The sequence below is a fragment of the Balaenoptera ricei genome, chromosome 1 (genome assembly GCF_028023285.1).
Source record: "Balaenoptera ricei isolate mBalRic1 chromosome 1, mBalRic1.hap2, whole genome shotgun sequence".
Taxonomy (NCBI): Eukaryota; Metazoa; Chordata; class Mammalia; order Artiodactyla; family Balaenopteridae; genus Balaenoptera; species Balaenoptera ricei.
The window spans coordinates 157,758,968-157,774,979 of record NC_082639.1 but is presented as its reverse complement, the minus strand read 5'-3'; the positions used below and the strand labels follow the sequence as shown (position 1 = coordinate 157,774,979).

General features: G+C 38.8%; 1 pseudogene; it reads right to left on the bottom strand.

The window, feature by feature from the left end:
* Positions 1-4,554: 4,554 nt before the first annotated feature.
* Positions 4,555-16,012, bottom strand: part of LOC132371762 (centrosomal protein of 78 kDa-like) — a 70,180-nt pseudogene continuing 58,722 nt past the window's right edge.

The window sequence follows — 16,012 nt, the reverse complement described above, 5'->3', positions numbered from 1 at the left end:
TTTTCTTGATTTTAATCTAAAGGAGAAATGTTCACTTTTGTTAAGATGGAAATTGACAACCTCAGTAGGCAGAGGCACTGTTTTTATTTGGCTGAATTCATGTTTCTAGTGATAATTCAAGGTGTAATAGGGTTTTCTCTGCCACTCCAAAATCTGAAAATGATAAGCATCTCACCAGAGTTTCAGAACGGCCCATTACCTATTCTCTGGAAAGGGTATTCAAAATACCATGCTTCATCAGTGTCTTCTTTGACTTATTCATCAATGGACAACTACTGAGTTAAGACAGTGTCTTATGCTTGCTTCAAAAAAATAAAACCAAAAAAACCCCACAAACACAAAAAAACTGTTAATGATGAAAAATTATTATGCCAGGCCTTGGTATGGCCTGACTTGGAAATTTAGTTTCAGAGGCTTTTGTGAATATACCAAGGAAAGAGGACCTAGGTGTATCTTGTTCCCACAGGCCGCCAATAAATATTTGCTTAATGGAGAAAAAATTAATATATAGTACAGGAGAGAACCTGACAGATGCTTAACATTATTGAGTGATAGCAATGCCCAAACTCATCTGTGATCAAACACTATGAAAGTATCTTCCTAAGGATAAACTTATTACAAATAAGAAGTGAAAATTCAATTATGGAGATACTTTCAGTTTCAGCTCTGATACGCAAAAAGCTTGGAAGTTGTCACTGTATCTTGTCCTTACAAGATAATGCTGTACAAAATGAAAATCAATGACTTTTCTCAGATGTGATTAATAAAACATGTAACTATGAAAGAATTTTAAAACTGTAATTATGTATGTGTATATATGTGTCTCTGAAAAATCTGTGTCAAAGAAAACTGAGGCTATTAGTATAAACTCATTTAACTTCTATGTCTTCTTACCTTTATTTCCTCACAAACTTACCAGTATCCATCCAACTCAAAGGATACAAGTGATTTTTATATACTGTGCAAGGTTTTTTTCTTATTCATATGTCCATGTTTCCCCAGTTCTCTAAATTATTATCTACATCTTCAGGATCTCCTTTATCGGTTCCTTCATTTCAACATATAAAATATAAGTCCTTCTCATTCTAAAAAATTCTTTTTTGCTAATTATTTTCTCTTTTCATCCAAACTCCTTCAGAGCAGCCTATTCCCACTGTCTTCAATAGCCCCACCTGGCCCCCACAGGCAGCCCTACACCCTCAATTTATCGCCATCTGGCTTTCTTGTCCACCACTTCACTGAACTGCTCTAAGGTCACTGGGGACCTAACTGCTCAAATCCAATGGATACTTACATTCTCTGAAGGATGACACTGTCATCTACTTCCTCCTTCTTGAAACTCTATCACCTCTCTCCTTCCCAGAATTCTTTCTCTGCTTATTACTTAAACGTTGTCAGTACTCACAATTCTCTGAAATCTCATCCATTTTCATGATTTTAATGACTGCTAAGTGCTGATGACATTCAAATTTTTATCTTTCCATGTCTTCACGTGCAGTTCCAGTTATCTACCAGTTTGTCTCCTGAATTCTACAGGTGCTTTAAAATTCAACATGTCCAGAACTAAAGTCTTTTCCCCAATTCAGTTCTTTATCCCCTATTTCCAAACTCAGTGATACCACCACCCAAACTTAGTCACACAGATGGGGGTACAGCCTCTGCCTCCTACTTCTTCCTTACTTCACAAGATCAAGTCTTACTTGTAATTTCCTAAATAAAATTAGAACTTCTTTCCTCCCTTCATCTATACCTTATTTCAGACTCCTTTCTTCTTGTTATTACCTGGTCTAGAAGTTACCAAATTGCTGTTTGGTGGAACCAGTTGTTAGACACTTCTATTAAAAAAGGACTCTAGAGTCAAATAGCTTTGAGGATGGCTGTGTACCATACGCCTGCTGACGATCCAGAATGAACATTAGCCTACAGCAGCCCCGAGAAGCTGTACAGTAAAGAAAGCTGATTACCTTTACTTAAGCTAGGTTTCCCCTTCTGCCAGCCTACAAACCTTTCAGTAGGGACAGGAGAGGATGTGGCAGCGTGAAAGTCCCACTCGAAAATAAAAAACACTGCTCCTCAGAAGAGTGGGGCATAATTGTCTCCAGGCTTCTTCAAATTCCTCATCCATACTGACGTCATTGGTCTAAAATGCCACCTGAACTTGTCCTTTCCATTCTTAGCTATTTTCTGAGGAAAACAGCTCCACGCCCATGGATGGCTAAGACCCGCTCTCCTCCTCCTCGCTGCCTCCTTTAGGGGCGCTTGCCACTGCCTGGTGACACTGCACTGATGCTCCAGAGCCTATGCCTGTGGCTCCGTAACACACCCCTCGCACACTCACGGCTCTGGACTTCCGCTGTCTTCTCTGCTTTGAGTGTCCTTGCCCTTCACCAGCTGACTCACCAGTTATTCACGAGTCCTTTAAGACTTAGCTTAGGGACTGCCTCTTTTGATAACTTTTCTTTGCCTCACAGCTCCCCCTCTTCTTCCACAAACACTGACGAAACGCCCTGAATATGCCCGTCACAGCATGTCACGTGCAGGATGAGACATCTGCTGTGCGTCTTCCCCTCTCACTCCACTGCTAAAGGGCCAACGCTACATCTTGCTCATTGTTTCGCTCCTCTAACACTCAATCCATGACTAACGAACTAACTAGTACTCTAGCAGTCCTCTTAGTAACAATCAGGCAGGACCTTTTAGAAGAAATCTGAAACTCTAGCTTTTTTCTGATCTCACCTTTCAGTCTGATTGAACTAAAGACTTATCTGTGCATGTTTTACCAGGGAGACATAATTTAATCCAGAGATGTGTCATCACATACTCTTACATACTCTGCCATTTAAAAATTCTGCTCAGATGGGGGAAGGAGACAGGTATGCTTTCTGACAGCCCCACTGTTGTGCACTTCTACTGCTCACTGCTCACTGGCTTCTCTCTCGGTGCCTTCCTTAAACCCTTCTTCTCTTAACAAGGAAACAGGATAACAAAGTAATTAAGAGCCTGGGTTCTGCCTATCTGTGAAACAGAAACATAACCAAGGACATAGAGAATAGACTGGTGGTTGCCAAGGGGGAGGGGGTGGGAGAAGGTTGGATTGGGAGTTTAGGATTAGCAGATGCAAATTGGTGTATATACAGGATGGATAAACAAAAAGGTCCTACATGGGACTTCCCTGGTCGTGCAGTGGTTAAGAATATGCCTGCCAATGCAGGGGACACGGGTTCGAGCCCTGGTCTGGGAAGATCCCACATGCCGCAGAGCAACTAAGCCCGTGTGCCACAACTACTGAGCCTGCGCTCTACAGCCTGTGTGTCACAATTACTGAAGCCCGTGTGCCACAACTACTGAAGTCCATGCACCTAGAGCCCATGCTCCGCAACAAGAGAAGCCACCACAATGAGAAGCTCGTGCACCGCAAAGAAGAGTAGCCTCTGCTCACCGCAACTAGAGAAAGCCCGCATGTAGCAACAAAGACCCAACGCAGCCAAAAATAAAAAAATAAATAAATACATTTATTTTTTAAAAAGTGGATGTATTTTCAAAAACCCAAAAAGGTCCTACTGTATAGTGCAGGGAACTATATTCAATATCCTGTGATAAACTGTAATGGAAAAGAATATGAAAAAGAATGTATAGAAATGTATAACTGAGTTACTTTCCTGTACAGCAGTAATTAACACAACACTGTAATTCTACTATACGTCACTAGAAAATAAAATTTTAAAAAACTGCCATAAAAATCATCACATAAAGGGGACTTCCCTGGTGGTCCAGTGGTTAAGACTTCACCTTCCAATGGATGGGGTGAGGGTTCGATCCCTGGTCGGAGAGCTAAGATCCCACATGCCTTGCGGCCAAAAAACCATAACATAAAACAGAAGCAATACTGTAACAAATTCGATAAAGACTTTAAAAATAGTCGACATCAAAAAAAACTTTAAAAAAAAATCACAAAAATCAGAAACAAATGAAACATAATAAAGTCCATACATTAAAAAAAAGAGCATGGGTTCTGGTCACATCCCAGGTTATCACTTACTTATAGCTGTGTAATTTTGGGTAACTCACATAATGTCTCCTCATACTCCTCATCTATAAAATGGGGATGGTAATAGTTCCCTACCTCGTAGTGTTGCTGTAATCCATAAACACGGTTAAGTGCCTTGGTAAATGTTTGATGCTCTCTGGTTATTGTGAATTAAAATATGTCAATGGCTCCTGGCCATACGATTTATAATAGTTTGACATTTAACCAAATGGTAAAACTATTCCATTTATTATTCCCATCTCTTTTTACCCCTTACCCTGTTTTGTTGTTTATGTTTTCTCCCACCACAGAGTGTTAGGTCCAGGAGAGCAAAGGCTTTATTTTGTTCACTGCTGAAAGCAATAGCACCTAGAAAAGTACGGTACATATGAAGCCCTCAGTAAACACTAGCTGAATGAATGGTGCAAAGTGTCACAAGGAAAAATACACCAAAACTTTCAATTTAATAAAAAGTATAGATAAATCTTTCTCTAATGGCTTCCAGTCAAGTATTTTAAAACACCATATGCTATAATAAAAACATAAGTCATTTATTAAAATTTGAAGGCAAAAACATAATTTTAAAAGATTTTAAAAGATTTAGACCTATGTTAGGCGTGATGGAGTATGGATGCTTTCTGGAAATTCACAATCAGATCCAAGAGTATCACTTTCAGAATGTTCTAGTAGATTGAGTTTACTTTTAGTTGTCTTTGATGAAACAGTCACTATTCTACTCTCTTTCTTAACAGAAATGTGTTTTTTCGAAACTCACTTCTAATTGGTTCATTAAGCAAAGAATTATTTTGCCCACTTCCTTTGCTTTTCTGCTTTACAGGTGAGTCAGAGCAGGAATGCAAGTCCTTCCCAGGTTGTTTCTTAGCAGAGTATTTTTTGATATATTATTCTTTGGTCATTTTCTCTGAAGAAGACCTGCTATTTCTAGATAATTCCTCTTCTTTTCTTTGACTCCCAGTTCCAGAAATGACGTCTTCTGAAGGAAAACATGTTCTAGCAATGAAATCTTCAAAAGACTCCTGATGCTGCTCTGTGACTGGGACCCCCAGGTTGTCTTTGGAAGTTTCTAAGGCCTCCTAAGTAGAGACTGGGACATGGAAGGAGTTGAGAGGCAAAGGAATCCCAGCATCACCTGTAATTTTCTGAAACTGGAGGGAAAGACAAAAGACAAGACAAAAATTCAGTGATGAACAAAGCCAACCATTAAAAAGTAGAGTTCAAAACTTCAATGTTACTCTGTGATCTTATTATTAACACAGTCAATTGATTATTCAGAAGATTTCAGAGCCAGTTTTTTTCTAATTCTATCTTGCCAAGTGATTCTCAACTTAACCTAGCTATATCCAAGGCTATGTCCGCTACATTTTCAGATTTTGGTGACTGGGGTAATTATTACCCATTTCCTTTCCCTCACTAAAAATGAAACCCTACTCTGTAAGAAAATTAATTTCTTTTCTATCCTCCAGGCATATGTAAACAGTATATAGTTTGTGACCAGACTGTGTTCTCAAGCTGTCAGTTCCCAAGACCAGTCTGAGATTGGCTGAGGTGGGCAAAGGGTGCTCCAAGTAAGGCTAGAGGAAAAGCTGATATGTTTCCCCTCCCATTCCCATGACCAGGTGAGTCACTATAATATCTTACGTATTAGCTATGTCAAGATTACTTATTTTAGAAATTCTATCAGTACGTGTACCTTCATTAGTGTTCCCTCATTGTAAGCTGACTGCATACAAATAGAAACCTAGATAAATTATGAATAGAATAGACATTTATACAATTTAAAATTTGGAATAGTTTCTGTAATGTTTTCTTTCTTCATTAAGGAGAGTTTGCTTTAACTCATAAATTTTCTAAAGAACTTCCAGTTTTCTTATGTACAACAATACAGTATCATGAAATGGGCCCACATTTACTAATCTCAGATTTGGAGAGGACTCCACAGTCTTCTAGCTCCCGAGCATGTGAACTATTAGAGACTGACCATTATTATTTTCTCTCTGACTTGGTCATTTCCTTTTTGCTAATCACTCTTAGAATCATTAAGTGCTGTCCTGTCCACTTACTTGGAGATTTTGCGTTTGTACTGGGGCACTCTGCTTTGATTCTGATTTTTCTTCTTCAAGTGCCTTCTTTTCTTCTTTAGGTGGACTACTAACAGTAGAATTCATCTGGGGACGACCTAGTAAACGAAAATCTGACTGATCTATACCAGCCATTGTGGCCAGCTGCCCAAGCCTGGACCAGAGGAGGAAAGGAGAAAAGACAAAGGTTATTATAATCACATAAGAGCAGTTTAGATTTCCCCAGACCTACAATCATGAAATACTTCTAAAATCTTAAAAGCCAACATCCTACTCCGGACTACAAGCCTCTCTCTCCCCCAAATTCTCAGGCCTTTCCAGATTCATCCTCTAGGAGACATCCCACTGTCTCACTAGCAGCTTCAACAAGTACCACGCACCTCGTCCACTGCCTGTCACACCTCCATTCCCACACTTCTTTACCACCTTTCCTCCAGTTTCCAAGAATGTGTTTGTTCCTTCCTTCCCAACACCAATTCATTCACTGACAAAACACCACTCCATCAACTAGTAATCTCTACTTCCCTCTTTCAGCAAAATTGCTCCCGGTTGAGAACCACTGACCTATATCTTCCCTGAAGATTAATAATAATTTTTATGTCTAAGACAAAAATAACTTTAATTCAAACTTATCAAACAAGCAAAATAAATGAAAGATAGGAAAATTCTTATCCATTCCCGAATATTTTCAATGAAAACTGCCTTCAATTTAGTCTTTACAAAAAACTATACCTACTAATTACTCTGTCTACAGGTTACTCTTTTATAATGGGCTCCCCACTCTACCAAAGCAGGCTCCCCTATTTGCATTTCTTAAAAAATTTAATTCCTCATTTTAAAACGTCAACTATATTACCTATAATTCCCCTAAATTTGGCTAAATATGGCCACGTAAGTGATGAAAATTGCTCCAGTTCCTCAGCAAACTACCGTTATAGTCGCAAAGAGAAGAACGCCATGAAGAGAAATGAACTAACCCAGCATCTTTAAGGAGATCCAAGAAAGCATGGAACTTCTGAAAAGAATTCTCAGTGCTGCCCAAAACACCTTCATCATCCAGGATCATGCTTGTCAATGAGTGGGCATGAAGGCCTTCAGACAAAGAGAAATTTATATTTCTTAACTGGGCATTTTCATGTTCCAGCTATAAAAGAAGACTGAAAATGCCTGACATGATTTTTCTCATTGTCATCAAAAGTAGTTTTGTCTAGTTTCAAGGAACAAAACTAAAACACTCAACATGTAATTAATCTGTAATTAACCTAACTCTCCACCAGTAAAGACAGAGACCATATCACATAATAACCAAAACCCCCAGGCACCCAACAAAGTTTCCTATATAACACTTAGGTGGTATATAAATAAACCAAAGTTACCGTTTTATTAATGATCTTTCACAAAAGATCCCATTTCTAACTGGTTAAATTCATAATGGAGCCTCATTCCACATTAGAAAATTACCTGCTTTAAGTTTCCCTTAAATTAGAAAGTGAATTATAGAATCTGATTTGAACAAAACATATTACAACTCTGATGAATGTTAAGAATTAACTTTAGTGAGCAAAATACCTAATGCTTACGTTTAAAAGTCCTAAATCATACCCAACCCAATTTATTAAATGTACGATCACCAATATTTTCTTTGGCTTCTTGAAAATATTCACTCCCGTGCACTCTTCCCCTTCCGCTCACCACCTATGCACTTAAAACCCCCTATAAGCTCAACTCTAGTATTTCTCAGAAAGGCTGTTATGTTCATGATGCCCCTTTTGCCTTAGATAAGCAGGTGCTCAACATTTATTGAATGAGTGTCCGCCAATCCAGTGGATGCACTTTGAAAAATTTCTCCCTACGCTCAACCTATGATAAAGTATATTTATATAGAACTTTCTAGATTATGCCCTGCTTTCATGCACATTACCTAATGAAATTCTTATAGTATATATTTTTATCTTTCATTGCATTCTTAGAAGTTTTCCAATATCTTAAATTTATTTAAATGATTCACTTTCCTAATTCATTGCCAGGAGAGTCTCATCATGTCTTTTATGCTACTGTATATACAGTATATGCACAAAAAGTGCTTTCTTGAATCAAAGAATCATGAACAGAAAATAAGCTAATGTAATAAGAAAGCACGCACACACACACACACACACACACACACACACACTCACACAAAATGAGATTTTCACATTTTTAAAAACATGCTTTCTGGAATATAGATCATATGATCACTAAATACCGGTAAATGCAAAAGTCCATATGATACAACCAATTTGCAACATATTACAGTTTTAAAGTTTACAAACTATGTGTGTATGGCTTAAAATCAAATCAAAATAAAACGAAAACACTCTCAAAAGTATAAGAAATTGTTTGCCTCATTGACTCATTTATCAGCCTTAAGTCTTATTACTCTTTCCTCCTTTAACTGCTTTAGGCACTCCTCCAGTTTTTCCTAAACAAACAGAGTAAATATTATAACTAATTCGTAGTATAATATCCAAAAGCCTTTCCAGCTATAGGACTCATCAAGATTTAGGGGGCAGAGCCAGAAGTGAACTCAGGTTTTAGTCTGCTACTGGTAATATCATACCATGCTAGTGAAATGAATTATCAAAATCTATCAAATTAGCATAATAAAGATTTATTTAAATTCCACTTTTTCCAACATAAATTTGTGGCAGCACACCATAAAAGGCATATGCATATAACATAGCAAGTCAGAAATAAATAGTTAAGACCAAGAAAGAAAACTTCTATTTGTATTTGTGAGTCTCTTTATAGTAGGAAGTCCTATTAATGAACATGCTTAATATACCTGAATTGCATAATTGCAGATTCAAAAGCATTTTTTTAAAAAGTAATCACTTCTAAAGCAATTTACAGTCAAGCACTGTTCCTGGAGTTCCCTGGGCATTAAATAATCCAATCATCAAAACCCTAAGAGGGGGGCTGCTTCCCTGGTGGCGCAGTGGTTGAGAATCCGTCTGCCAGTGCAGGGAACACGGGTTCGAGCCCTGGTCCGGGAAGATCCCACGTGCCGCAGAGCAACCAAGCCCATGCGCCACGACCACTGAGCCTACACTCTAGAGCCCCCGTGTCACAACTACTGAAGCCTGCGTGCCTAGAGCCCGTGCTCCGCAACAAGAGAAACCACCGCAATGAGAAACCCGCACGCCACCACGAAGAGTAGCCCCTGCTCGATGCAACTAGAGAAAGCCCGTGAGCAGTATCAAACACCCAGCGCAGCCAAAAATAAATAAATAAAATAATTTATTAAAAAAAAAACCTACGAGGAAAGAACAATCACTAACTCCATGTTATTTTACAGATGAGGGAAACGGAGGCAGAGAAGTAGAGTAAGTAGAGCAGCACAGCCAAGGTGACACCACTAAGTAGCAGAGCCACACTGTGGACTCAGGAAGCTGGGTGCCATTCCTGTTCACGGAGGTGGTAGTCTTCCCACTCACCAAGGTCAATCAAATAAAATGAACACTGATAAACTCTCTTAGGAGTTTTAGGAACTAAGACACTTCGGTCCTTGAAGTGGGGACACTGCTTGCAATAGGCTGAATTCTAACAGAGCCCCTAAGACTCCTACTTACTGAAGTACACAAACCTTCCACTTAAACAATCAAACCCTAAATCTGGGTGCTGTAGTGAAGGGATTTTGCAGACGGAATTAAGATTCAAAATCAGTTGATTTTTTAAGATAGGGAGATTATTCTAGGTGGATGTGACCTACTCGGGCACCCCATGAAAAGGACTTGAACTCTTCCTGAATTGAAGTACAAAAGGGACAAGAGGGAGACTCTCCATTGCTGGCTCTGAAGAAGTCCAATGTTGCGGCAGGGAAGGCAAGCGAGAGGCCTCTAGGAGCTGAGACCGTCCCCCGACTGACAGCCAGCAAGGAATTGGGGACCTCTGTCCTGCAACTGCAGAATCTGAATTATGCCAACAAGCCAAAGAAGCTTGGAGGCATTCTTTCCCAGAGCCTCTGGATGCTAACACAGCCAGACTGACATCTTGATTTCAGCTCTGTGACCCACACAAACTATGGTGAACATCCAACGTTTGGGGCTCAATGTTTACACTTAAATTTCACGTGCTTTAACACTCTCAGGAGGGAACCCACATGTTCCCATGTGTATCTGAGCAGGAAACCCAGTCACGCTGTGCCTGGACTTCTGACCTGCAGAACTGTGAGCTAGTCAAATAGGTATTGTTTTCAGTCAGTGAGAGTGTAGTAAAAGAATTAATATTCTACTCAACCTCCAGGTTCATGGACAAAATAAATGATTGTCATTGTTTTGGGCCACTGTTTCGGGGTGGTTTCTTATGCAGCGATAAACAATCAGAATATCTATACTTATGAAAACAGTAAGGTATATTTATACATTTTAACTGCTTTGAACAATCACTTAAAGAATGAGGAACTCTATTATATGCCATCATTGGGAGAGGAACTGGTATCACTTTCTGGAGAGTAGCTTTTGGTACCTAACAACAATCCTACATCAGGAGTTTACCCTAAGAAAATTAAAGATGTGGGCAAAGATTTATCTACCAACATGATGTCATAAGATTGTTTATAACCAAACCCTAGAAGAAAGCTAAGAGCCTCCAAATTGGGATTGGTTTCAATAAAAATAGCTCACCGTATGAAGGAATGCGCTGTGAAGCCACTAAGAAAAGAATGACAAGAGGTCTCAACCAGAGTTAATGAACGGGCTTCAGGAGTTCTACATTCAAAATATATCTGTGCGTTTCTCCTGGGAGATGATGCATAAGCTTAATCAAATTCTCTGATGTAGAAGAGTATTTAGTGACATGGCAAAATATTTTTGATACTTTTTTAAGACAAAAGAGCAGATTAGGTGTGTGTACATGCAGAGGTGGCTTTTATTTCCTTCAATAAGTTGTTCACTGTTTTCAAAGATTTGCTCAATGAACATATATTTTTATATTCAGAACATGTTTAAAAAATTGAGAGTCTAAGAACTTCAAATTCTTTAATGTTTCACTACTAAAGCCAGTCAAGTTTTCAATGGGGAAAAAGGGAAAAAAATTGCAAAATTCCTCTACTTTTAATATAATGGTTTAATCAATCTTCTAAAACTGATTTCAAAGAAATTCTAAACAAATAAGCAAACAAACAAAAAACCCTCACCACAGTCAGAGGAAAGTAGACTAAAATTCCTGACTGGTTCTAAATAGCACATCAAAGTGCAATTACATGAAACAGTTTCTCCCTCTAATGGAGGGAATTAGAACACATTGTGAAATTTTTGTGAAAAAGTGTACCCCTCTCCTACAAAGTATTAATAATTCATGTCCCTTACATGGAAATATGGAACCAAAAAAGTTAGAAAGTAAAATTGCTTGATATTCTATTACTTAAGTAAGACTAATGATAAGGCTTTGGAATAATTTTCCTTCCTGTCATCTGCTCTCCTTCCTCCCTTCTGTACACTGGCTAGGGTGATTTTTCTGGGACAAAGCTCCCATCATATTGGATATCAAATTTTATGTTCAACTTTTCTCCATTTAACATTGAAATCAATCATTTCTCATATAATCAGGGAATTCATAACCTTGATTTTTTTTTTTGTGGGCTACAAAATATTGCACTGAGTGGGTTTACTGGTTAACCATTTTACACATTTAAATTCTTGCCAACTTTTCAATATTATAAGACAAAATAACTGTTTTTATGCATGAAGGCTTTTTTCCATATTGAGACTAACATTCTTACAATAAATGCATAAAAATGAGTTTGAGATCAAAGCAAATGAATATTTTTAAGGCTCTGAGGTACCTATCTCCAAACCGCTTTCCAAAAGATTTCTGAGATTTTATACTGCCATCAGCGATGTATCACTTGGTATATAACCTCTACTATAACTGTTGGCTTACTTCCTCACCTAGAGTGCAAGTTATTTGAAGATAGGGGGTGTATTTTATTAAGTGTTTATCCCCAGCACCTGTGCCTAGCACAACGTAGACGGTCAATAAATAATTGCTTAATAAGGAAAATCCCTGCCAATACAAGATGTACGTGTGTGAAAGACAGACTGTGTGTTTTTCTCTAACTGGATAGATGAAAACTTGTCATCTTCTTTAATGTGCAATTTTTTGGCTTATAATTAGTAATTAAATTTCTCTTTTATATTATATTCTAAAAATTCAGATTCTCTGAGGCAAATGGGCCTGGCACTACCCATTAGCTATATAACCTTAGACAAGTTCTATAACTCTAGGCCTCAACTTCCTCATCTATAAAATGGAGATAAGCTCCCATATCACAGAGCTCTTGTGAGGATTACATGAGTTAAATCACATATAAAATTAGAAGAGTGCTTGGTACACAGCATATGTTTAATTAATGCTGAATGAATGAACATGTGAACGTAAGCAGTAGTGAAGGGCTTAAAATGAAATAGTCTCATCCCACTCCCACATCCAGCACTCAAGAAGCAACCGATTCTGTACACAGGTTTTTAATTGTAAAATACGATATGTGTACTGAGAAGTGCACAGGACAAAACTGTCAATGTGACAAATCAAAAGAGAATACTTACATAACCACTACTCGAATCTGAAAGTACTGATACTTGTCAGCATCTCAAAACCCCCCATATCGTTTTCTCATCACAAGCTCCTTCCCTCTTCCCGGTTAAACACCATCCTCATTTCTCAACAATCATTTCCTTTAACCTGCATGCATCCCTAACAAAAGAGTTTAGTTTTGTCAACATCTAACTTTATGTAGAGGATCATAGTATATGAAGTCTTTTCTATCTTATTTCTTTCACTCAACATTGGTTTAAAAGATTCATCCACATTGCAGCCTGTAGCTCTAGTTCATTCAGTTTTATTGCTTGATAGTTTTCCCACTGTATGAATACACATAATTTATTTAATTTTGGACTCTTAATGGACATTTGGGTTGTTTTCAGTTTGTGCTAATGCAAATCATGGACAGGAATCCTGCTGCACCGGTTATTCTGGTGCATTTACACAGGGCGGGGGTGAGGGCTGCTGGGTCACAGGCTATTTATATACCTTCAGTTGATGGAGAGTGCTAAATGCTTTCCAAAGTAGTTGTGTCGATTTATACTCCAGTATAAGCAGGGTAGAAGACTCCCATAGTACTCCAGGTCTACAATACCTGATACTACCAGACTTTATATATGTATTTGTCAATCTGATTGGCATGTAGTTTCATTGGTTTTGACTCATTTTTCTCTTATTACTTACTGAAGTCGTATACTTTTCTGTGTTTACTGGCTGTTTGGATTTCCTTTTTTATGAGGTTGACGTCAACTATTGTTATTTTTTATTCTTATTTTTTAAACTATTATTTATTTATTTTTGGCTGTGTTGGGTCTTTGTTGCTGCGTGTAGGCTTTCTCTAGTTGCGGCGAGTGGGGGCTACACTTCATTGCAGTGGCTTCTCTTGTGGAGCACAGGATCTAGGCACGAGGGCTTCAGTAGCTGTGGCACGTGGGCTCAATAGTTGTGGCTCGCAGGCTCTAGAGCGCAGGCTGCGTAGTTGTGGAGCACGGGCTTCACTGCTCCGCGGCATGTGGGATCCTCCTGGACCAGGGCTCGAACCTGTGTCCCCTGCCTCGGCAGGCAGATTCTTAACCACTGAGCCACCAGGGAGGTCCAACTATTGTTATTTTGAATTCTTCTCCATTTCCAAGTAATACTCTTACATGACTATTTTCTGACTAAATTTGAGGCATTATCTGTTCACTTTCTGATTTACTAAGTAAGGGTTTAGTTCCTTTACACTCTTTCCTATGTCCACAATGCTCAGTAAAGTTATGTCATCATTAGTTATTCCACTGCTCATGATCTCTTTGACTTTAGTGATATACTTAAAAACCTACATTGTTGATCCAGTATAAACTCTCTCAACGTCACGCTTTGTAAAATGAGGACATTCATACCATCTTCCCTTTTTTCTACCTCCTGTCTACCTTCCAAACCTAGCTTTTACGTTGTCAAAGTTGAAATTTATATTCTGTTCTATGTGCAGTTAAGTCTTCTGTCATTTGAGAGTCAGTAGGGAGTAAGGTTTAAGAGAACAGGCAGAGAGCCTAAACTCAAAGCCTCGATCCAACCCTAAGTTCCGTACAGCCTGGGCAAGTTCCTTCCCTGTCTTAGCATCCTTTTCTCAAAAGTGGGAATGATATTAGCACCAACCTCATAAGGCTATTCAGAGGATTAAATGAGTAAATATATGCAAAAACACTTAGAGCCTAACATATACTAAGTACATACTAGTACACAATACATTTCAGTACATACCAAGTTAATACTAATACATACTAAGTATAGTTTAGGTTAGTTATTTGTTATTACAGGCAAGTTGACAATAAAAGCTGCAAACCAAGACAGTATTGCCATTTTTACAATTAAATTAATATTGCCCACTGCAGATGTACTGTGTCTCTGTGTATAGACTACACCTCGTTCCATACTGTGTCAGTGTCACTGCCCTTGTGCAGGGTGACCACATACCCCAAGCCGCCTTGGGCTGTTCCAGTTTATACCTGTTGTCCTGATGTTACAGCATTAGAGCGCCTCCTTACACTATTGAAGTGTAAGGAGTTTGGACAAGTTCTGGTTTGGACAACAAATTAGATAGGTGGTCATTACCCCTGTGTGTCACTGAAAACGGGGGCATCTATAGTGTCAAGTTTAAGTGGATTCTTCTCTTCCTCACCAATAGTAGGTGAAAAATCAGCCATAGTTTAGTTTGCTTCATGTTTATGTCAGTATAGCTTTTCTCCTCTGGAGTTCAAGTTCCTTCTCCTCTTCCTCTCCCTCCTCCCTTCCAACAGTGCCTAATACCTAGTAAGTACAATATGCCTCAAGGTGTTTCTAAGCTCTCAATCACACAATCAATAGAAGCCTCTCCAATCTAGACTAGCTGCTCTCTGCACTGAATTCCCTATTACCTTCTTTCTTGGTTTATTGCCTCATTTTGCTGGATTATTTCTATAAATAGCTTAAGGTGTAGCACAGGAGGTAAATTTTTCAAATTTCTTTGTGTACAAAATATCTCATTCAGCCTCCACTTATGACTGATAGTTTGGCTGGATACAAAACCCTAGGGTGAAAATTATGTGCTGGAAAAATTTGGAGGTATCTTTCTAATACCTTCCAGCATCCATGGTGCTGATGACAACTATGATAAAGTCAGATTTTAACTTTTTTTTTTAGGTGACCAGTATTTTTCTCTCTGGAATGCATGTATCCTCTCAGTATTTTATTCTATTTTTCTTTTAATTAATTAATTAATTTATTTTTGGCTGCATTGGGTATTCATTGCTGCGCGGGCTTTCTCTAGTTGCAGTGAACGGGGGCTACTCTTCGTTGCGGTGCTCGGGCTTCTCATTGCAGTGGCTTCTTCTGTTGCAGAGCACAGGCTCTAGGCATGCAGACTTCAGTGGTTGTGGCATGCGGGCCACTGAAGCCTGCATGCCTAGAGTAGTTGTGGCACATGGGCTTAGTTGTTCCACGGCATGTGGGATCTTCCCGGACCAGGAATGGAACCCATGTCCCCTGCGTTGGCAGGCAGATTCTTAACCACTGTGCCACCAGGGAAGCCCAATGTATTTTATTTTTTCAGTATTTTAAAGTTTCACAATGAAGGGTGCCTAGGTATGAGTCTATTCTTGTTCATCTTGCTCAAAACTTGAGTAACTATTTTCAATCTGAGGCCTGATGTCTACTTTCAGCTGTGGGGAATTTTGTTGCCCTTTGACAGCTTCCCTCCATTTTTTGTCTGGGTCTGGAGTTTCTAATAGTAACATGTTGGATCTCCCAGATGCAGCCTCTCTAACATATTGCTATCACATTTTCC